The sequence below is a fragment of the Ochlerotatus camptorhynchus genome, unplaced genomic scaffold, assembly GCF_037179485.1.
Source record: "Ochlerotatus camptorhynchus isolate MF236.1 unplaced genomic scaffold, CSIRO-AGI_Acam_v1.1 ptg000209l, whole genome shotgun sequence".
In the NCBI taxonomy this organism is placed as follows: Eukaryota; Metazoa; Arthropoda; class Insecta; order Diptera; family Culicidae; genus Ochlerotatus; species Ochlerotatus camptorhynchus.
The window spans coordinates 4,055,519-4,080,168 of record NW_027040699.1 but is presented as its reverse complement, the minus strand read 5'-3'; the positions used below and the strand labels follow the sequence as shown (position 1 = coordinate 4,080,168).

Below are 24,650 nucleotides of genomic sequence, written 5' to 3'. Positions count from 1 at the left end.
AGTTCCCTAAAGTTCCTTCCCAGTTTTAATGACTCTGACGGGCTCACAATGTTTCCCTCCCTTCAATTATCCACAGCTGAAAACTTAGCCGATTAAACCCTCGCTTGGCTGATCCGAAAATTAGAACACCCATTTAGCCAGTAATTCACCTCGAAGCATAGAGCGAAGAAACTTTTTCCCAAACACTCATTGAAGTTTACACCTCCAGGGGATCATCCCAGCTGGGAAACTGATACGCAACATCCCCCCGCTAGGTTCTTTTCAGTTCACTTTTCGCTCTTTCTCTCTCTCTCTCTCTCTCTTATCGCAACAACTTTTCCCACGATATACCCTCCGGAAGCCCCCCTCCCGCGGTTCTCAAATCAAATTAACCAGAGAACCGTTCGCTTAAAGCGGCAATGTTTTGAAACAAAACCCCAAAAAACCCCCCTCGGAAAGTCAGTTCCCTTACTTGGCCACGGGAACGAAATTCTTTTCCCACCTGCCTAGTGCCGAAGCTGCGAATGCTCGAATGGGCAAAAAATAAGCTAGATAAAGAAAAAAGAACAACCATGCCTGCAGCAAAAATTAAGTCCCGCAAAAGTTGTAACGTCAAAAAGGCACCAACTTTTCGCAACTATCTTCCGAGATAGTTGTTTGATGGGGTAAAAGTCAGATGCTGAGGTGGGTGGGATGGGAGGGGAGGGGTTTGATAGAAGTATTCTAAAGTTTTTTGCACCTGAGACCAGATTCGACCATGCCGCCCCCGGAAGCAGGCAACTGTCGGTTGACCAGTCGGTTCGGTCATACATACGTACATACATACATACACACATAACACCTCCAGTTGGCTTTGCCAACCAGCCATCCAATTTGTGGAGATTCCACTCTCAGTCTCTTTATTGATGAAAAGAATGAACCAGGTGGTGAGGAATTTTTCCTTTGCTCTTTAGTTTATTTTTTGCTGAGTGGTTTCAAAAAATAAATCTGACCGGTGAAAGTTGGGTCTGCTTGGATGGGGTGTTTGGAAATTCATTATCAAGTAACTTATGAATGGGTGGAATTTTATACTAGGCGTTCGGGCAGCGATTATGTGAAAGAAGAAGAAGAAGAAGAAGAAAAAGAATAAGAAGAAGAATAATATTGATAGTAAGCATTCAATTGTAATTAGTTAAATTGAATGAATTGATAATCACGTAGAGTAACAAAAGAAATGAAGAGACCAATAATAAACATGTGGTAGATTAAAAATTAAAAAATAAACAAAAAAACAAGTTTCAGCGTCCAGGTCTTCGATAAGACAACAACTGACAGATGGCATGACCCCGGAACGCTCGCAACAAGGCATCATGGGAGCCCTCGTTCTCTCTGATCCAGTCGCGTCAACTTCCTACTCTCACCAAGCATCTATCGCATCCTGGCATCAAAGTCATTCCGGCCCTGGGGTCAGAGATAGGGCGAGGGTCTGAGAAGAGCTGCGAGGAACTACGGATAATTCCAAAGGAGACTAATTCCACAGACAAACAGACATAATCCATTGAATATTTCTCACTGTAAAACATCGTCGCTAAAACATTAGCACCATCTGTTGAGTAAACGCAGGGGATCGATCACCTTGACAACCAGCGATGTCGAAGGAGAGACGGTAACTAGTATGAACGACGGAAATTATGTACACAAAATCGATCGTTATACCCCTTCCTCCCCTACTTTGCTGACATATGAACCAACATTTTGTTCAATATTGAAAGTACCGTCTTCTGATAGGGAAAACAACTGCCTCTTGCTTTATTATAAAATGCAACCTTCACTCACTTCTCTGCTTCAGAGACATAATTTAAAATCAACGATGGATCTACTGGAAAAAAATCAACGTTTTTTTGACTATTTTTTTTATCCCACAACATGCCTGACGTTTTTGTGTATTATACTGAGATACAAATCAACAAAAAATGTGTGACGAAATAGTATCAGTTCCTATTGTAGTCGATGTCGAATTTACTGCACATTGATCACAGCAAAATAGATCAACATTGATCAACCCTATATAGTTATGTAGGGAAAATTCTGTCAATTCTTAACCATTACGTTAAATTTAAATACATTATCTTATGCGTAAGATGAACGGTGATCAATTATGCTAACATGAATTGTCGCGAGTTTTAAACCACAACGGAAACATTCAATTCACTTCAAATCCCCTTCGGAATTCTCTTGAAATTTCTGGTCAAATTCCATTAATTTTTTTTTTCAGAATTTCTTCATAGTTTTCCCAAAAATTGACCTACAATTCACCTTTTTTTTTTTTTATCTAGTTCGTTTATTTGGAAGGCTCAATCGCGTTAGCTTTACGGAGCCGATAATTCATTGTTCACTGTGTGTAACAAAATTTCCTTAATTCTATGTCTAGTAGGAGTTGGGCCGATTACTCGCGGCTTACTCGAGGTTAGAAGGGTACATTTTCGAAGGATAGGATCAGGGGAGGAGCTTGGGGTAGGGTTTCGTTGTCTCATCAGAGCGTTGTCGCCAGTATGAACGGTAGTGCTGTTCTAGCTTCGTCCGGAGTTCGACCGGCTATGGTGGGTGACCAGTGGGCGACGATGAGACTCATCGAGACGGGGGGACAAGACAAACAAAAACTAATAAAGAGAGACAAAATACAAAAGGAATTAAATTCTTATACTAGACATTTGAAGAAAAACATAAACGGACTGCATATAGCAGAGATCACGGGTTGCCAACACGTCTCTGATAGGAACATAGGGTTGTCTTCCTTGGGCCTCGAGGGTATTCAAAAGTCGCTCTCTGGCGGCGTCATTATCCGTACATTGCCAAACTGCGTGTTCGATGTCATCGTAACCGTTTCCACACCGACAGATGTTGCTGTCCACGAGGTTTATTCTATTGAGATGAGCATCTAGCGAGTAGTGGTTGGACATAAGTCTACTCATCACGCGAATGAAGTCACGACTTAAGCCCAAGCCTTTAAACCACGCTCTCGAAGAAACATTAGGAATAATTGAATGTAACCACCGTCCAAGATTTCCAGTGTCCCAATCGGTTTGCCAACTCGAAAAGGTACTCTGACGCACTAAATGGTAAAATTCATCGTGTGAAATTTGCCTGTCATACAATTCGCCTTCCTGCGCGCCCACCTTTGCGAGAGAGTCCGCCTTCTCATTGCCTGGGATTGAGCAATGTGAGGGGACCCATACAAAGGTAATCATATATGATCTTTCGACCAGCACACACATCTGCTCCCTTACCTTTGAAAGGAAATAAGATGAGTGCCTACTTGGTTTCATCGACCGAATAGCCTCAATGGAACTGAGACTATCCGAGAAGATGAAGTAATGGTCTGCGGGCATGTTGGAAATCATCCCCAATGCGAAGTTGATTGCTGCCAGCTCAGCAACAAAAACGGAACAAGGTTCCTGAAGTTTGCGGAAGGCGCTAGAGTTTTCATTGAAGACACCGAAGCCAGTGGATCCATTGAGACGGGACCCGTCTGTAAAATATCTTTTCATGCAATTGACTTGTTGGTACTTTTCAGTAAAAATACGTGGGATAATAATAGGTCGAAGTTGATCGGGAATCCCATGAGTTGCTTGTTTCATGGTCAGATCATATTCAATTGAGGAACTGCGATTGGTGAAGTGAACACGGTCTGGAGTATAACAAGGAAGACACATATCTGATGATATGTAGTGGTGGTAGATTCTCATAAATCGAGATTGTGTGTTCAGCCCAAGAATTTCTTCAAAATTAGCAATTATAAGTGTGTTTGTCACTCCGCATTTGATTAGTATTCTGAGAGAGAGCTCCCAGAAACGGTTCTGGAGGGGTGTTACTCCTGCCAGAACCTCGAGACTCATGTTATGCGTTGAGTGCATACAGCCTAGAGCAATACGCAGACAACGATATTGAATTCGTTCCAATTTTATTAGGTGACATTTTCTTGCCGAGAGAAAGCAGAAAGAGCCGTACTCTAGAACAGAGAGAATAGTTGTTTTATAAAGCGTTATGAGGTCTCCCGGATGAGAACCCCACCATGTGCCGCAAATTGAACGGAGAAAGTTGATCCTCTGCTGACATTTTTGCTTCAAATACGTAATATGGGCATTCCAAGTGCACTTTGAATCAAACCAGACCCCAAGGTACTTGAAAGACAATGATTGGGTAATGTTTCTGCCCAAAAGATTAAGCTGCATTTGGGCTGGGTACCGCTTTCGAGTAAACACTACCAGTTCAGTTTTCTGCGGCGAGAATTCGATCCCTAGATTCATAGCCCAAGAAGACAAGTTATCTAAGGAATTTTGCAATGGTCCTTGCAAGTCCACGGCATGTGGACCTCTTACGGAAACCACACCGTCATCTGCAAGTTGTCTTAGCGTGCATTGTTCTGCCAAACAGTTGTCGATATCTTTGACATAAAAGTTATAAAGAAGAGGGCTGAGACATGAGCCTTGGGGCAGGCCCATGTAGCTAATTCTGGAAGTTGTCAGTTGTCCAAGGGAAAAGTTCATTTGCTTTTCTGACAACAAATTGTACAAGAAATTATTTAAAATTCCAGAAAGTCCACATCTGTGCAGATTGTCTGACAGAATTTCAATGGAAACTGAATCAAAAGCCCCCTTAATGTCCAAGAATACTGAAGCCAATTGCTCCTTGTGTGCAAAGGCCAGTTGAATATCTGTGGAAAGCAGCGCTAGACAATCGTTTGTTCCTTTGCTCTTGCGGAACCCAAACTGTGTATTTGATAGCAAGTTATTTGATTCGACCCAGTGATCGAGTCTCCGAAGGATCATTTTCTCCAACAATTTCCTAATGCACGAAAGCATAGCAATCGGACGGTATGAGTTATGGTCAGACGCTGATTTGCCAGGTTTTTTAATGGCTATTACTTTGACCTGTCTCCATTCAGGCGGTACAATGTTGTTTTCTAGCAAGGAATTGAATAAATCTAGCAAGCGTCTTTTAGCGATATCTGGGAGATTTTTCAGAAGATTGAATTTAATCATATCGCTTCCCGGTGAGGAGTTGTTCGATGAAAGAAGAGCCATAGAGAAATCCAGCATTGAGAATGGTCTATCCAGAGAGCCGCCGCTAGGAGACGCTTCTCGCAGAATATTTTGTGCTGGAACTGAGTCCGGACAGACCTTTTTAGCGAAATCGAATATCCATCGGTTGGAGTATTCTTCACTCTCATTGAAAGATGAGCGGTTACGCATGTTGCGAGCCACCCTCCACAAGGTGTTCATTGAGGTTTCTCGTGAGAGTCCCTCGACGAAATTGCGCCAATAACCGCGTTTTTTTGCTTTGATTAATTGTTTCAGCTTTGTCTCAAGCTTTGAATATTCCTCGAAGTAAGTGGAGGTTTTGTGTCTACGAAAAGCTTTGAAAGCATCAGATTTTTCTACATACAATTTTGTGCATTCTTCGTCCCAACCAGGTGTGGCTGGTCTCCTTTTAAAGGGTGCACTTGGAACTTTTCTTTTTTGTGCTTCCAGTGAGCTTTTGTAAATCAAATCGGCTAGGAATCGATATTCTTCCAATGGTGGAAGCGCATCTATTGATTCGACACCGATTGTCACCGCCGTTGCATATTTCTGCCAGTCGATGTTCCTTGTAAGATCAAATGGAACCCGAGATGGTTCTGCAGAGTGAGGGCCACACTTTATTGAAATGATGATTGGCAAATGATCGCTACCATGGGGATCATTGATAACCTTCCACTGACAATCCAATGATAGCGATCTTGAACACAAAGATAGGTCGAGTCGGCTTTCTCGAGCCGGAGGTTTTGCTATACGTGTCGCTTCACCAGTGTTCAAAATAGTCAAATTGAAATCGTCACATAAATCGTAAAAAATAGCCGCTCTATTGTCGTCATATAGATCGCCCCACCCAGTACCATGGGAGTTCATATCACCCAGAATTAATACTGGGGATGGAAGAATCGAAACTAGATTCCAGAGTTGACTACGGCTAATGGAGGTTCTTGGTGGAACGTATACTGAAGCTATGCAAAGATCTTTGTTCTTCACATTTATTTGGCAAGCAACGATTTCGACGCCGGATAGAGCAGGAAGGGAAATTTTGTAGAAAGGGTAGCACTTTTTGATCCCTAAAAGTACTCCTCCATAAGAATCGTCTCTATCCAGGCGAATAATGTTAAAATCGTGGAAGTTGAGTTCTTTATCGGAAGAAAGCCATGTTTCACAGAGAGCAAATATATCACAATCAGAATTGTGAAGTAAAAATTTGAACGAGTCTAGTTTAGGCACTAGACTACGACAGTTCCACTGTAGCACAGTGATCATATCTTCAACCTCGTTCGACGAATTATCCATCGAAAGATATGATTGATGCAAGGAGGGGCCATGAAACAGTCAATTGCTTAAGATATGATTCTAACGTTGGAAGCAAGGCAGAAACTAAGCTTCTTAGAGGGTCTTGTATGTTGAACATGTTTAATATGAATTCCACAATGTCCGAAAAAGCTAGCAAACCTCGTTCGGACTTGGGTTTCTTTTGAGAAGTTTGAGGAGCAGCTTTTTTATTTTTTTTATCTTTGTTGGGCAATGGCGGAAAATTCTTGCTGCATCCAGGGATTGGATCAACAGGAGCCTTCGGTTTTGTTTTTTCATCCCCATTACCCTGGGAATTTGGCAATCGTCTGGAGGTGACTTTAGTTTTCTTACGGCGCACTTTCGGGGAGGGGCATTTTCTTTTTGAGGAACCGTCTATTTTTGAAGGTGCGTGTACCACCGTAGAATCACCTTCATCGGATGAGTCAGAGTCCGATTCTTCAACTGACAAAACCGAAAATTGGTTTGCATCTTGGACGGCTGATGCAGCCTTCAACATTTGAGCATATGTCTGCTTGGAGCGTCCAGAGATTGAACGCTGCACTTTATCGGAGTGCTGTTTGTACATCGGGCACTCCTGCAAGGGGTGAGGATTCTCGCCACAGTAAGCGCATTTTACTGATTCTTTGTGGCAAAAATCCTCTTTGTGGTTTTCACCACATTTGCCACAACGAGTTTTGTTGCCGCAATGGCTGGCCGAGTGTCCCAGCCTTTTGCAGTTGGTACAATTATATACCCTCTGTACAAACAGTCGCACCGGAAAAAAAGCACCATCAATTTTAACAAAGTTTGGGAGAACTGAACCTGCGAAAGTCACCCGGAACGAGTCTGAATGTTTATAAACTTTTTTACCGTCTAGCAAAGATGCTGAATGCAGTTGCCTTACATCCAGTATCTTCACTAGCGCGGTAGCGAATGTCGAGTTTTTAAAAGTTCCCGAGGCATGTTTCAAGTCCTCGACAGTCAGACTCGCGTCGGAGACCACGCCTTCTATCTCCACATCTCGAGAAGGGATGTAGATGTTGTACTCAACACTAAACAACTCGTGATCAGCAATTTTATTTGCCACATCATAAGTCGGTGCTTCTACACGCAGTTTGTTGAATCTTTCTTTGTGTACCAAGATTCCCGGATACTTACGCAGCAAATCTCTCGTTATGTCGAGAGTTTTCAAAGGTTTATTTTTGGGCCGAAAAAAGACAACCCATGGTCCTTTCGAAGACGGTTCATAGTATCTGGTTCGCGTAACGTAGGCATCGGAAGATGCCATAAGTGTTGCGCAAAAGCGGTGCGCAACCACTTAAGAAGGAAAAAAAATAAAACCTTCACTAATTAATTAATTTTAATTACTAGTAATTAAATTTTTTGCCCGACGTACGAACAAATCAAAAAGAAAAAAAAAAATCGAAACAAAAAAAAAAAAAACTTATATCTACTTGCAAAAAGTTGTCTCACTATGACCCATACTCCCCTACCAGGGGTGAGAGACAGAGTCACGCGCCACGAGGCAAAATTAAACTACAATAGGGAGGCAATGGACTTGCAAAATGTATTGTCTAATACTTATGCCGGTTGTAAACAACCTATCAGCCGTTGCAGCTAGATGGTCCGTTTGCTGCTGCTGGTGGTGATGATTGGTGTTGGTGGGTCGGCACGATGATGGAAAAAATGGCTTGACGACCGGATGGATTACCGGGGTGGATTAAAGCTGGATGGCAACTCCAAGGGGCTCGGCCCATGGAATTCCACTTCCTCTGTTGCACACTGGTCACTTGGGGCACCCAATGGGGGGTGAAAAAACCGCTCGGGCGGAAAAAACACCGAAAAAAACTAGATGCCGCGCGACTGAGACCGGGACGTTGTTAACCGACTGAGTGTTCAACTAGGAATGACAATTCACCTTAAAACTCGTTTGATAGCATCATCATAATTGTCTAGCCAAGGCTACGAAGTATCAGATAATGATGATGATGATATGATGACAACTGTCGGTAGTCAAGTTTAATAACCTCTAATTGTTCTCAACCTGCCATTGCCACAAACGGTTTGGGTGAGATTCTCCTTCCAACAACAAGATCATGCAGTCGGCCAAAAACAGGCCATCCATCAGGAGGATGAGTGGGGAGAACAGCCTGCCCTCTATTCACGAGATGTTAAAGACGGGGAGTTGGCATTTCCACTCTCCCCAACCTTCAACCGGTGTTAAAATAGCTCTCTCGCCGTTCCTTCGTCACATTGCAGCGAAAACCTAAAAAAAAAAAAAAAAAAAAAACTAAACACACTCTAGCTGCTCCGATTAGCAGGATCTCAGCAGATTAAAACAGTAGAAGGGTCTGTGCCTAGGGGCTAGGACCGCTAGTGGACGGAACTAATTTGAAGAGCATTTAATTCTTTTAATTCTTTTAATATCTTAACTCTTTCCGTTTTTGAATTGTAGGCGTACTAAATTACTGTTTCACAGAGAAAGTTGATGAAGAGAATCGATCAAAATCACTTGCACCCCTGCTTCCAAGTTTGGTTACAAGATTACAACTCTGGAGAGCATTTTGTGTGGTCGTTGGGAGCGTGTGGTTCCGAATATGGACAAACAGGCACATAAATTCTGTTCCTCACACTTAGATTATTTGACAGGAGTCAATATTTTTTACTGGGCTTATGAATTGCTGGAAAAGTCGGTAAAAATTCAAATGACCGTTATCCGTAAGGAATCGATGAAATTGACAAGTTTTATTTTCTATCATTAAATGGGGTTAACAGAACTTAGTCTGCACAAGTTTGGAATAATTTTTATCATTATTAAATTCTCCACAGATTTTTAAACTTTCCGCAATTCAAAAACCCAGTAAAACCTTACTGACTGAATTAGCGTGTACTCTTTTCTGTTATAAGCTTGGTGGCCGTTTTGTTGCCAAAGTTGGTGATGATTTAACCTCCGAAACCGTACAGAGTGCATCTCTGTCGCTTCAAAGCGTAGATGACATCCATGGCCGCTTACGCTTGTTGTGTTCAGAGTAGGTGACAGCATCACGGATCTCTTTTCCAGGAACACCTTCAGAACACCTCGTAGATCAGTCCTGGAGATACGTTTAACACCGCCGCGGCTAACCAGACGACGGATGGCGGTTATCACGAAGAACGTTGCGATGACGCTTGGCGCCTTCTTTACCAAGACCTTTTCCTCCTTTGCCACGACCAGTCATTGATGCTTGTTATGTAGAAGAGTGGACTACCTAACCTAGCACCACCTTTCTACTGCTGCAAATGCTGCTTGCTCACCACGCCACGAAAATGAGTCGAGGCTAGACAGCAGCGCATTTTTTTAGTTTTTTCAGGTTAAAACAGAATTATGTGCAACCAAGTGGTACTCGATTACGGCGACTGGGCTTGGAAAGAACGTTTATTTCATGAACACAGCGATAAAATTATCACTTTTTATTTGTACATTGCATAATGCTTGACATTACCACGTTTTTATAGTTTGTTGTTGAAAATCATTGATGCTTAGAAATATTTCTGATCGATTGGTGATAAAATTACTGAAATTGGTCCAGGGGCAGCTGAGTTATTAATGTTCAAAATCTTTCATAATTTTGTTACATGTTCCATTTTCGTTTTTCTCAAAGTGTACCCCCATATATAAATCATCAAAAGCACTGCGTCCACTTTCCATCACCAATCACTCGTGACACAATGTGACGAGAACATTCGACAAGAATTTGTACACGGTGACCACTGAACCGGAAAAACCGGGATTAACCGGAAATCGAAAACAACCGGAAAAAAACTGGGAAATACCCGGGAATTCGATTGGAAAATTAACATATATTTTTTGATAATAATATCTAAGACCACACTCTTCAAAAGACCAGAATCATGAAATTTGTTCTCAATTCAGAATCTTGATAATTAATGTTAATCGTGGATCTTGAATTTCAGTTTACGGATTCTAAAACTAGTGTGCATAATTTCTTTAAAACTTATCTCGGATATCTTTGCAAATTTGCCTTGAATTTCATTAGGATCATTTCAAAATATCTTCAGAATTACTTTTGCATTTAGGATTCACCTTCATAATATTATGCATCTATCCCGTATTTCCTAGAAAAAATTAGATATAAATCGGAATTCTGTGTGAGAATTTGCAAAAATACTTAGATAACTGCAGAGTGAATTTCAAGAGAAAGGGAATTCCTTCAGGGGAGGTTCATTTAGATTTTGTCGAAAAAATCGATTTTTTTTACCTAAAATGAAACCTACACATGTGTAGAATATATGTGTCAAAGGGTATTCCGATACAATACGTATTTTCCGATTAAGAGCGTCTCGAGCGGACCCATGTCACGAACGGACCCATGTCACGCCAAAAACTTTAAACGCGTTTTTCTCGGAACCATGTGTTGAGACCTCTTGTCAATGATAAGTCTTTTTATGTTGATCCGATTCGCTTCATTCAAACATAGTTTTAAAGTGAATACTTTTCTTTACGGCTTATACCTATTATTGGCATGAAAAATTGTTTTTTTTTTATAATTTTTAAACAAAATCAAAGTAAAAAAAAAAAAAACTTTTTTTTAAGGTCCTAAAAATTAGGTTTTTTTCGTTAAAAATTTGTTTAGGTTAGGTAGAGGAATTTACGTATTCTCGGCAACCTAAGCAGCGACCTTCTTTCTATAGCCTTTTTCTCTATGGAACTCACACATATGCAGTATTGGTTTGTTTACAATCTTTTGCTGCCAGCAAAAACTGTTTTGAAACGCTTTTACAAAGCTCCAATCTTCTCTAGTGAGAGCGAGTATTGTCGGCAACCAGTTTTTCTTCGGCAACCGTTCCATTTGAACTGCATGTAAATCTGCTGTTCTATTATCGGCAACTCGAAATCAGCTACAATTTGTAGTGCGTGTGTTTCATTTCAAGAAAACCCTGCTAGATTGCTTTTTCTCAGTAGTAAAAATTTAGTCAAATTGAAGCTGAAAGCATAAAGAATCGTTTGCATGCATTCAGCGAAGTGTTTTCGTAAGAAAATCCAGTGAAAATAGTGTTTCAATTTGGGTTGCCGAAAATAGTCTGTCATGCCGAAGCCGTCATTTCCCCTATATGCCGTAGGAAATTTTATGTATTTTCATACAGTTACTCATTTCAGTTTACCACGGAAGGCCCTACAATTGACAGCAGGGGACATTGTTTCGTGCGCAGAGACCGACGAGATCAGCCATTTTGAAGCTGCCATTTTGAATTTTTTCAAAAACAAAAAACATTTTGTAGTCATCAATGTATAACGCATTAAAACTCAATAGCACAACTTTGTATGTCTTTTCGTTTTCCCATAAAAAATTCGCAAAGTTTGCACGATTTTCGGCCAAATCCAAATGAACCTCCCCTTAAGTGTTCTGCACAGAAATTCGGATTGTATGGAACAAATTCTAGGGAAAATGGAGTATGAACACATGAATATGCGTGGAAAACTCTTGGGATGCTATTTAGAATTTAGAAAAGTATTATCCCAACATGTCCTTGGAAATAGAGAATTCCATATAAATTTTCCTCAGACTTTCCATGAAATGGTCCTCGAAATGCTCTTGAGGAGGATATCTTGAAATTTTCTTGAAACTCTCTTGAAATTTTTCTTAGAATTCCCTTGAAAATTTCTTCAGAAGCTCTTGGAAATGCTGAAAATTTCCCGCCAAACCCTCCAAAACTTTTTGATATTTCTTTATAATTCTTTCAATTTAAGAGTACCGTAGTTGGTAGTACCGCCACCTGTGGTGCTCATAGTCAATTCCCTTGAATTTGACTTTTACACACTACCGCCATCTATTCAGACATTCAGAGTACTGCCCACCACAGTGTAAAGGGTGATACGGTCAAAATTTGGTCAATATCAACTTGACGTATTTCTTTCAATTTTGCATTTAAAAAACCTGAACACCCCTCATTTTGAAGGTGTGTGTGTGTAGAATGTTGCTCCTATTTTGATTTTGGAATTCACTCTTCAGTTGTCAAAATGCCGTCCAAGCAAGAAGAGCAGCGTATCAAAATTTTGCTCGCGCATCGCGAAAATCCGAGCTACTCGCACGCAAAGTTGGCAAAATCGCTAAAAGTTGCCAAATCAACCGTTACAAATGTAATTAAAGTGTTTGGGGAACGTTTGTCGACAGCCAGGAAGTTTGGATCGGGGGGAAATCGAAAACCGGAAGCCGCTAAGACGACAAAGAGAGTTGCCGGTAGTTTCAAGCGAAACCCTAACCTCTCTCTCCGAGATGCCGCAAATAAGCTGGGTGTATCGTCTACAACCGTGCATCGAGCCAAAAAACGAGCCGGACTATCGACTTACAAGAAGGTAGTGACTCCAAATCGCGATGATAAACAAAATACGACGGCCAAAGCGCGATCCCGGAGGCTGTACACGACGATGCTGACGAAGTTTGACTGCGTGGTAATGGACGACGAAACCTACGTCAAAGCCGACTACAAGCAGCTTCCGGGACAGGAGTTTTATACGGCAAAAGGAAGGGGAAAGGTAGCAGATGTTTTCAAGCACATGAAACTGTCAAAGTTCGCAAAGAAATATCTGGTTTGGCAAGCCATCTGTACCTGTGGCTTGAAAAGCAGCATTTTCATAGCTTCCGGGACTGTCAACCAAGAAATTTACGTGAAAGAGTGTTTGAATAAACGTCTGCTGCCTTTCCTGAAGAAACACGGTTGTTCCGTACTGTTTTGGCCGGATTTGGCATCTTGCCATTACGGTAAAAAAGCCATGGAGTGGTACGCCGCCAACAACGTGCAGGTGGTTCCCAAGGACAAGAACCCTCCCAACACGCCAGAGCTCCGCCCAATTGAGAAATACTGGGCTATTGTCAAGCGGAACCTAAAGAAGACCAAAAAAACTGCTAAAGGCGAGCAGCAGTTCAAGGCAAACTGGCTTTCTGCGGCGAAGAAGGTGGACAAGGTGGCTGTACAAAATCTGATGGCAGGGGTCAAGCGTAAGGCCCGGCAATTCGGATTTGGAAAAGCGGAAGCCTAACTGAATATTTTTCCTGAATTTTATACTAATTGAACTTGAAAAAGAAATTTAATTTGATTTTTTAAATAAACGATTTCACCGATTTACACGCGTTTTCCCTTGACCAAATTTTGACCGTATCACCCTTTAGACAATTGACCATACAAAATAAATAAAGTTAATTAACACTATTTAACCACACTCATTTTTTGATTTGAACCCCTGTATAGTCGACAAAGACGTAGTTCTACGTCAAAAAAATCCTTGAAGTAGAGGTAAAAAGGGTATTTCAAACGCCAAAAAGTGATTTTTCCCCGAGACTGCATCTTACCCCGTATTACACAACATAAAAACGTTAATAAATGGGAAAGTCATCCCACTCGCCCATCGTCTCTTCTGCACTGCACCCCTCCTCCCATGAACACCAAGATCTCGGACATTGTATCTTTAATTTCCTGACAGCACATCCTTCCGGGTTCGCTGTCAAGAATAAAAACAGCACACAGCAACGCAAAGGGTAAATGAGTCAACAATCACCCGGCCGCCCTTTGCGTCAACCCAAGGGGTGCTTTTTTGCCCTTCTGCAGCATGGTTCATGTCCACCGGAAACCGACAACACACGCCAGTTCAAGGACGCTGGCTGGCTGATCTTTTCAGCGTGAACCGAGTTTTCGCACGCTACCGAACCCAAACTTTTCTCATTTTCTAAACTCTAACCCGGTTCGACCATTGCATCATGCGTGAGGAAGCCAGTTCTATTCCAATGTAGTGCAACTCAACAGCCCGCTTCGTACTCTGCCGGTGATGGTAAATGTGACACGCTGACAAACATTCGTCAGCAGATCCCATCTGTGTCGCAGTGGAAAACATCCCAGCTGCAGCTGGGAAAACTACACTTTGATCAGTTGAATCACACCGACTGGATGTCCATGTGCTTGTGACCATAATAAAATGAAGTTCACTGTTGTTGGTATGCGTTTCACTTGGGAATGGATCCTGTGATGCGACCGAGCAAATCCACGTCAAATTGGGAAAAAAAAATAAACAATCTGGGAGATATTATGAAATACCCTTAAATATGGATAATTTTGGAATCGTGGTGGAGTCTAGAGATCAGAAATTTTTATCCGATGCCATTTTTAAATACAAGTTGGCGGCTTCTGGTTATATCATAGTCTTGGAAACATTGTCAAATTCCCTTCAATGTGAGTATTTTGGAATCGTGGCGGTCTAGAGTCCGGAAATCGATGTCCAACGCCTTTTTGAAATCCAAGATGGCTTCTTCCTGGTATAAACAATCTGGGAAACATTATGAAATACCCTTACATGGGTATTTTTGGAATCGGGGTGACGTCTAGAGACTTTCAAAATGGCGTCGGACGTTGATTTTTGGTCTCTAGACGTCACCAAGATTCAAAAAATATCCATATTGAAGGGTATTTGGCCATGATCTCTAGATTATGTATAACCGAAAGCTGCCATCCCGCCATCTTGGATTTAAAAATTAAGTCGGGAATCGATTTCCGGTCTCTAGACGTCACCACGATTCCAAAAATACCCATATTGAAAGGTATTTGATAATGTTTCACAGATTTTATTATAACCAGAAGCCGCCATCTTGGGTTTAAAAATGGCGTCGGACATCGTTTTCCGGTCTCTAAAGGTCACCACGATTCCAAAAATACTCATACCCTTCAATATTTGACAATGTTTTCTATATTTTGTACAACCAAAAGCCGCCATATTGGATTTAAAAATGGCGTTGGACATTGTTTTCCAGTCGCTAGATGTCACCACCATTCAACCAACCACCATTGAACAAGTTTGGCAGATTCTTTTCTGATACTAACCATTTTTCCCACTATGCCAGTTTTTTTTTGTATGCAAGATAATATAAAATGATAGAGATGAGACAGCCGTTTAATTGATAATGATAATATCACGAACGTTCTCTTAAAATATAGGGATGGATAATAACATCTCCATCATTGATAGGTTAACCTCCTCCTCCCTCTTCCCATCCATAAAACTGTAAATCTCTACTAAACTCAAGATGACCGCGAGTAATCGGTTCAGTTCCTTTAAATCTAGATTTAAGACATCAATTATGTATAACGCAAATGATAGCTTGGCTCTGTAAAGTTTATTCGATTGAGCCTTTACAAATAAATCAATTAATAAAAAAAATTGATAGGTTCTCTCCTGATAATATCGCTCTCACTCCTATCAATGATAGGGGTAATTCCCTATATCATCTATCTATCATTTTGTCTATCACTGATAGGATCATTGATAGAAGCAGTTGGGATAGGGATAGGGATAGGTGATAAAGATAGGTGTGAATATGATAATTGATAGCCTGAAGCTTGCCAGTTTGAAGGAAATCCAACCTTCTTAATATTTGTTCGAGACTGATTTCAAAATTTACTGAGGTTTGAGAAAAGTTCAAAACCTTAGAAATGTGCCGCTCCCCTCTTCGTCATACAGCTTAAAGATTATTCAAATTTGGAAAACTAGGAAACGAATTTGTAGCAAAAGCAAATGAAGGTAAAATAGCTGTTGAAAATTTTTAGAACATATTAGATATTTAAAAATATTTGCCGAGACTTGTTAGACTTGATTGGACATTGAACATGCATAATTTTTAATTTCCAGGACTTCACATTTTACTAACAACCGGAATTTCAAAATTTTCTAGCCACCACAGGACAAAAGTTCGAAGGGTATAATCTCGAAAGCGTAAAATACTCAGTCTTTAACATGAGCAGTCCTTTGACAAGTAAAAGTTAATGCACCATCAGACTTAAAATTGTTCGAAAGTAATTTCTCTCTCTCTTAGAGTGGTCCCTTAGAAATTTACCCTGTGGTCAGTGTTGGATTGAGCAACTCAAACTATGTTCTCCGAACTCCTCGTTTCGTTACATATTCAGGTGCAGATATCCTAATTTGCTGTGTTCTGAAACATACCGTCTCACATGCAACGCAACCTCTATTGGAGTTTTTTTTTGCAGATCGGACATTGAATCAGTTTTGCAACTAATTATAAAACTTTGGCCACACTCTACCATTTGCTTTCCACAACTGTTGAATGCAGAGTGCTCGTAAAAATCAGTACGGGAAACCTATTCAGCTGGAAACGACGCAGCCCAAACGGAATGAGCTGGAGATGGATTTTCCCCGAATAGTGACACATTTCCAGCTGCATACAGTCTGAACAATGGACGTTTGCAAACTGCCAATGGGTTTCCCAGTTTCGGCTTCTCGGACGACAACGACAGGGACGAGAAAAGTTCGCTTTTCACTAACAGAGTGTAGTAAACGTGTTTAATGGAAAATAAGGTTTTTTTTCAGGATGAGTTGCTACTTTGTCGATTTCACGATGATTTCAGCTCAGGAATGGACATTAGGATGGTTACATTGTCCCATTGTCACACCGTGGTCCAGGATGTTATTTTTTTAATGCTTTATTAGAGAGATGTTTAGCACAATGCAAGGGTCCATGATGGGAATTTAGCAGGAAGCAGTCCAAGAGAATTTGTTTTGACATTTAAAGTTTTGATGTCTTGTGGAAGGTTTTAGTGCTACAAATTAATAACTAGCATTCTTATTATCTGTCTCTTAACGTTCTCAGTTAAGTTAAATTTTTCAGTATTGTAAGTTTACAGGTACATCCTAACTTAAAACATTAAGTTTTTTAGCTTTATAGTTTGTTTCAAATTTCTCGTGAAATTCATATGCAAGTATTTTTTTTTATATCTTTATTAAGGAGACTTTCAGCCGTTGGCTGGCTCGTCTCCGCACATATGCAAGTAACTTTTAGAACTTGTTAAAATGTATTTTTTTTGTTGTTGAATAAAGTAAATCGATATCTCTTAACGACCATGAAATACCCAAGCAGGAGAAAATAATTAATCTGACCAGACACCACAATTTGCCCCAAGTAACAATTTAACAGCCTTTTGGCTTTCGCACTGATTTATTGTGGTTTCATGACGGCAAACGCAATCTTTTTGGTTTAAATACAGCATTCAATACTGCAACATATTCTTGTTTATCAGTTCATAATTTTGCTGTTTTGAAAACCTTTTAAAGACGATAATGTCAGAACGGATCTGGGTCTGTTTTAAAAATGAATTTAAAGCAGCATTCTATCCCTTTATAAACTGTGAAGCTAGTCAATTATAAACCTGATCGGTATTGTTTTATTGATGTCATGACAAACTGCTCCATAAAGGTGTTTTATCATTGTAAAAGCAATTATAAAACCGTTCGGTTTAAAACGGGAACAAAAAGCATACATTGTTGCTTTTTGGTGTCAATAAAGTGTATCACAAAACCCCCCACCTGTTTACAAATTAAACTAAAAATATGGATCCGCCTAGAGACAGAGAAAACATAAATCGAGTGGAGCTATTAAATGCTGAATCACAAGTAGATGCCGATGGATAGTCGAGTAATAATTCTAGCGATACTGTCGACCGAAGGGAATAAGAATCCAATATCAGAACTTCCTGGGATGTCCAGCAGCTCCGTCAAAACCGTACAAAAACAACAGAGCAGCCGACTGAGGAGAGTGAAGTGAATGCGGTTCACGAAGCACTGGTAGCCGGCTTCCAGTGACACTTAATATTGATGGGAATACACAAAATATTGTCAATGGCGTTTGCGTCGCGTTCTGAATAAAAACAGACCCAGCCTTCTCCAGAAATTGCGTTGCCGCAGTGTAAAACTGGGACTGCGGAAAACTGCCGACGGAAACTTCAGAAACTGTCAGTCAGCTGGAAATTGACCGCCTTCCGAACCATGCCAGCAGTTTTACCCTGCAAAAGAGTTGACCCTTCGAAAAAACCCAAGCAAACACACATAAAATTCTTTAAAACTTTTCTGGAACGATTGAGGTTTCAGCTGTTTCAAGCTACGTCGATACACTTCCTAATTAACTGCTTCCGATGGATGATATTTGCCCTTATTGTGGATTCAATGCTGGAGTAGAACCTAGTAGCAATGATCGCACAACAAAACTATCGAAAAATAAACAAATTTTGACGTTTAAGTTTCTCCAGGCAATTTTGCCACCATTAATGCCGTCATAAAACTAAACGGAATAGGATCAAGCAAACTGGCTTCTGATGAAAACGATTCAGTCTGAAAATTAATGCCATAAAAGCAGCATTAACGTATTTTGCATTTGTTAGGGATTTCATGGAAGAAAAACAGCTTTTTCATAAATGGATTATGGAAAATTAATGTTTATGCAATCGCCATGTTGTTATTATTCCATTTGTCTTTTACTATCTTCGTTTTTCAAGATGGTTTTCCATAAAACTTTTGTCTCATCAATTCATCAAAGAGCAGTAATAGATATTACGAAAATCATCAAATTGCCTCGACTGTCCGCAATGATTAATATAAAAAAATAACTAATTCTGTTTCCTAAATTAAAAATAATTAGTAAAATCAACGTTTTTCGAAGGCGGACTTATATTTTCCGATCTTCTGAAGCTCATTTCCCAATAGATTTAATTTGTCACCTAAAAATAGACCACATTTTGAGTTTCGATAATTTTGGTAATTATTTCAATTTATGAGCATTTTTGATAGATTTATTTTTGAACAATGAATTTGGCAAGAGCGGATGATAATTATGTATCCCTTTTAATCTTGATTGATGCTTTATTTTTAGTGCGCTTATCAAGCGTCAAAGGCAAATGGCACGAGCAGGGATGGAAAATCATTTACATTCATTTCGTGCATTCATTTACATTCATTTGCTTCTAACTTTTTTCATCAACAGAATACCGTAAAATGATGTACAAAACTTTTGTAGCTACAACTTTTGCTAATAACTAAAATGTGTATCTCTTATGCATGACGAAATAGAGCTGGCAGAACATGTTATTGTATTTCAGTGAATGCAATTTACATTCACTGAAAAATAATGGTGGGTTCTTATCGCTCTGATTAATCATGAGATACAGATTTGAGTTGTTAACAAAAGATGTAGCTTATACCCTATTTTATGGAATTCTGTTGATGCAAAAAGTTGGAGGCAAATGAATGTAACTGAATGCACGAAATGAATGCAAATGATTTTCCATCCCAGGACACGAGTATTGATGCCAAATGGCTTTTATTGTAGTTTTAACAAAGATTTCAAATGGTTCTCATTGGTTTCGTCGTATAACCTTTTTGCAGCAAATCAATTTTGAAGTGCCTTGAAAATATGCCCATCGAAACCTTCTCCAGGGTGGGCCAACTAGACAGATTCTAGTCTTAATGAGGTTTTGGGGGATGTTATAAAGACAAAGCTGTCTTGACCAGGGTTTTTTATGAATGTTGTTTTATAGTAGCCTTGTAGTACTGCATACAACGTAAAATGTTACTTGGGTGGTGTTGATCAGCCTGACATAAGAGGTAAAATACCAAAGATTATCTTAAGGTATCTAAAAGGATACCAAAAGACACTGAGACAAATACCCTTCATAATTTCATAAGGCTCGACTTATGAACAACACAAATGAATTTCAAAAGCGTGACTTATTAATAATTTTCGGATAACACGAGGTAGCTCTTATACGCCTTTAATCACTTCATCTTCCCAAGCGTTGAAAGACGAGTCTGGTCCGATTTTTTTTTTTCAACAGTATTTTTCATAAGGCAAATTTTCAAGGCTAAAATTCATATGTGTTTCTTATGGAATTCTTACGTTGTTTTGCCTGCGTGTACGTACCTGTGTGGTATTGTTTTGGTATTGCATTTACATAATTTGGTACTAAATGGTATTGTGGTAACATTTTTTTGAAGGTATCGAGATATTCGTTCCTGCTCGGGTATCAACAATTTTCTTTATAAACTATGCCCTTTTCAAATCTTAATTACTCATCATGGGGCAAATTCAATGTGATACATTGGCTTCGTAAAGCTAACATGATTGAATGGAACGCTGCACAACTTGAAGTACATGAAAAAATTAGGGATGTTTTAAACGCATTTAAAATTCATTTGACTTTAATCATTTTTGTTTTTTAATTATAATTCGGATTAATTGCTTTATAAATAGAGAAGCAGACACATTTTCTTTACAGTCCATGCGACTTAAAATGATTCACAAGTCTCTCGCTGATTACTGACTTGCATGAAAAGTTTGAAATAAAAAAAATTACAGACAAAAGATGGTTTTCACGAGGGAGCATTTCCAGGCCAAATAGCAAAAACAAATGAATTCCAAACTCGACCTTCTGCAATTTGCATGAAACTTTGCAAAATTGTTTGTTATGGTCATTAATAAATATATGAGCAAAAAGACGGTCATTCTTAATCTAGCAAAAAACTTCAAAATTGCGTGTTCTAAATCTTTCAACAAATCAAAACTTCGATTCCAATCGAAATGGCTTCCGAGACAAAGTTGTAGGAAAAAATAACGTCTTTTGAAAAAAAATATATACAAGGTTTAAAATGTTAAGTGATTTTGGGTCAAAATTAGCTCTTCGACTACCACACCTAAATCACACTTTTCACTATTTTTGTAATATCTTCGGTAAATTTTCATGTATTTTTGATGTTGTTATCTTGTTGGAAAGGGTATTAATTTTCCTTTTTGATGGTTTGATTGAGCATAGCACACAATTACGAGTTTGATAGTTAATCAATCTTTTGGTTTTCCAGTTTTTGTCGAGTCGGTAGACATGTCGTTTCAGCAAGTTTGTTCTTTTATATTTTTTCCTGAAAGCCTATAAAAGTATCTAATAGAATGCACCATGCACACATTTTTAATTGCCCTACAGAATGAATAATGACCTTCCGAAAATTTTGTTATAATTTGGTAATCCTGATTTTATGAAGCTATGACACAATCAGGGAGCTTGAATAACAAGCTAATAAAAAGGCTAGGATGTGACCTATCCAACGGTATTAAAACATTTGAAAACGGATAAATAGCGACTGAGATACATCATTTTGAAAAAATTGTCGACTCCATTTTCAGTGTGGTGACCGAAGAGTAATAACGTAAATATCAGCAAATGACCCTGGTCAGCATTTCTGGAATATTTTTTCATTAATTTTTTTTATGAAAAATGCTGTTTACTGAGAAAACTATTATTAAAGAACTTTGAACAACGTTTGTTGGCCATATTTTTTTACATAAAAAATGCTTTACTGTGCAAAATTTAACAGATTCAACATCTAAAAATAAAAAAAATAAATTAGGGTTAAAGATGCTAATTTCATATAACAGACTTAATGCTAATTTTTATACGATAGATGAGGAGATGAAAGTATATAGTTGATAGTTCCGTTAGAGTACGGCAGTGTGAAATTGTTTATATAGAGAGTAGAAAGCGAGCAAGGCAACTTTTATGAATGAAGGTATAAATCGGTTTGATCATCTCTCTTTACCATTCTCACCCCAATGGGTCTGGGTTCAATCCCAGCCGAGGTCGGTGGGATTTTTCTGAGGCATGAAAATCTCTGGTCACGTCTTCCTTCGGAAGGGAAGTAAAGCCGTTGGTCCCGGCCCATGTGTGTTTGAATGGGTGCGATATCCTACGCAGGTGTGGAAGCTGCCTTCCTGCACATTCGATTGCCGTCAATGGATGGCAATCGATGTCCGTCGGTGATTGGCACTAGGTTGCGGAACAGATACCGACGTAAAATAAAAAGAAACAAGATCTCTCTTTACCAAACTCCCCCGTTGGAGAGGGATGGTGAGTGGTAGCGGGAGGAATAACTACCACTACCACATATTAACATTGCAAAATTGTTGCCGGTTGAAAGTCGTAACAGATTGGATCTGATTTGAATCATCCGAAAATGACCCACTCTTTTATCGTGCAAAGATGACACAGCCCATTCATAACTGTCATCACCCGGAATGTTCTCATCCGTTTTCACCATGCTCGGCCTCCGGCTACTGCACGGGAAAGCAACACTGATTCTGACAAATGATCACAAATTTACCGTCTCTTGCGCCCGGTGGAACATGATAAACCGTACCGCGACGCTCGCTTGTTCTACGCAAAACGATGGGGCGATGACGTCGTCGGCACGGCGACGCTTTTAATTTCCCTATAGACGTCGATGCTGATCTGCGTTCGCGGAAATCCTCTGTTCGTTCGTTTCATGGAGTGCAGTGACGTGAGCAGTCTGTTTGGAAAAAAGGAGGGAGGCGTAGGGCAATAGGGTTAAGGCCGAGTATGCTTTTCAGGAATTGCTAGAAGGCTGTTACCCAAGCAGACACATGTTCTATAACAGTTTACATAACCTTTCTATGACTGGATGCAGTTGTAAAGAAGTTAACTCAGCATACATCTATGAGTTCAATTTGAAATAAATCATGGTAAATTTTAGGATTCTGACACTAAGCAGCATTAACTAGAGAATTGTGATGAGAATGCCAGATGAGTTTTTAGGATAATTGTGAAGGAACTTCAGCGACAATTCTAAAGGTCATAATTCCAATGGAATTTGACTAGAAATGTCAGCTGATTTTAAGAAGTATTGTAAAATTATAAAGAGTATTAAAGTTGAATTGTAAGGTATGTAATTCTGAAGAGCCTTTGTGGGGATTGCCTATAACAATAATTCCAGGAATCTCTGAAGCAAATAGGTCGGAATATCAGGGAGCATTATACGGCAAAATTAACCGTTAAAAACGATTTCGATGAACGTTTTAAGAGTGTAATGTCTGCTTGTTTGTGATCATATCTTCACTCTCGCAACTTCGGATAATCTGCGAAAGTACTTGAATTTTTCTCAGGCACTTTTGATCTAACTGCAATTACTCTCTCATACTCGAAATGTTCCATGACCACAACGATGCCCTATACGCTCTCTGATCGAAGCGCAGAGCGTCTTAAGTAACACTTTTCTGCGATAAAATGCTTCATTTCGAGATTAGTTTCCTATCAAAAGTATATTTTGTTTAGGGTGACTGATGCAAAATTTGAAATTGTCGCTCCACGGTTCCAAATTGGGTCCTGCTTAGCCTCCCATAATTTGAACTACTTTAGTAAGAAACTGACTTGGCACAAACCATTTCAAGTTTATATGGGAATTACTATGGGAAAACTTATGTTTTTGTTCATATATATCTAACAAATCACCACATCACATAGTAATTTTCATATAAACTTCGAATAGTTTGTGCCAAGTCAGTTTCTTACCAAATGAGTTTAAATTTTGGGAGGCTGATCAGGACCTGATTTGAAACCGTTTGAGCACTGTGGAGCGAAAATTTCAAATTTTGCATTAGTCTAGTGAGTACTTCCATCATGGCCACCTGACTCCATCACAACTGAATACACAACAGGACACACAACCATAACAGAAGCATTCACCCTTTTCGAAAATTAAGCAATACATTACATTATTTATGATACCAACTGTAATATAGGTATTTTGGTTAATTATTCAAAGATAATAAATTTATGAAAAAACAATGAATATACGTCACGCAATTTAAAATTTTGCACTTCTAGTCGTTTTCCCTAAAGAAATTGGAATAGAAATGGAATGAACATTATCTAGCTGTTTTCGTCAAATTTAAGAGTGAATTGCGGCAAAAACCGCCGGTATCACACCTGATGTAAATGCATTTATGTAAACGTACTACGATGTGGCTAGGAAATGAATGAGAAGAATATGTGATACCATCACTTCAGACCACTGTCTTGGTCTTCCATGCAGGCCTACAGCATGGGGTTAAGCTCTCACAATTTCTCAACAATGTGTGGCTCTTTATCAAATTCAACGGTACTTATGGAAAGGAGAATAAATTTAGAAGTCATCTTTGATAGGAAAATTTCGTTTATTGTTAAAACCCGTTCAAGAAAGAGAAGTAAAGCGTAGGTTGTGCTTAGTAGGACGGAAATTAGATCAAAAACCCTATCTGGTTTTGTAAATGTGGATTCCTCTTCGGCTTTATTACTTCCCCCACTGAGACTACACGCCGGTTCTTAACTTTGTGTTCATTTGAACTTGTTTGAGCACTACCATAATTGACAGTTTTCTAAGCCAAGGATTTCTGCTTAGAATTATCATTCAATCTTAATAAACTTTACCAGAAAAATCCTCTCCTCGTACCTTGGAATTCGCTCGAAACTCTCCTAAAAATATTCTTGGAATCTTTTATAGAGACCTTTGAAATTATCATGGAAACTCGATGACTTTTAAAAAGTTCTGAATTCTCCAATTGCAATTTTCCTCATTAATCGTTGGAATTCTCCTCTGAATTTCCTTGACACATTTTCCCATGGAATTATTCTCGGAATTCCCTCTGAATTTCCTTGTAGTGGTTCCAT

At 39.4% G+C, this 24,650-nt stretch overlaps 1 protein-coding gene across 1 annotated transcript in view; it reads right to left on the bottom strand.

The window, feature by feature from the left end:
- Positions 1 to 24,650, bottom strand: part of Tmtc3 (Transmembrane O-mannosyltransferase targeting cadherins 3) — a 705,524-nt gene that overhangs the window by 11,908 nt on the left and 668,966 nt on the right. The gene's annotated exons all lie outside the window — the stretch shown is intronic.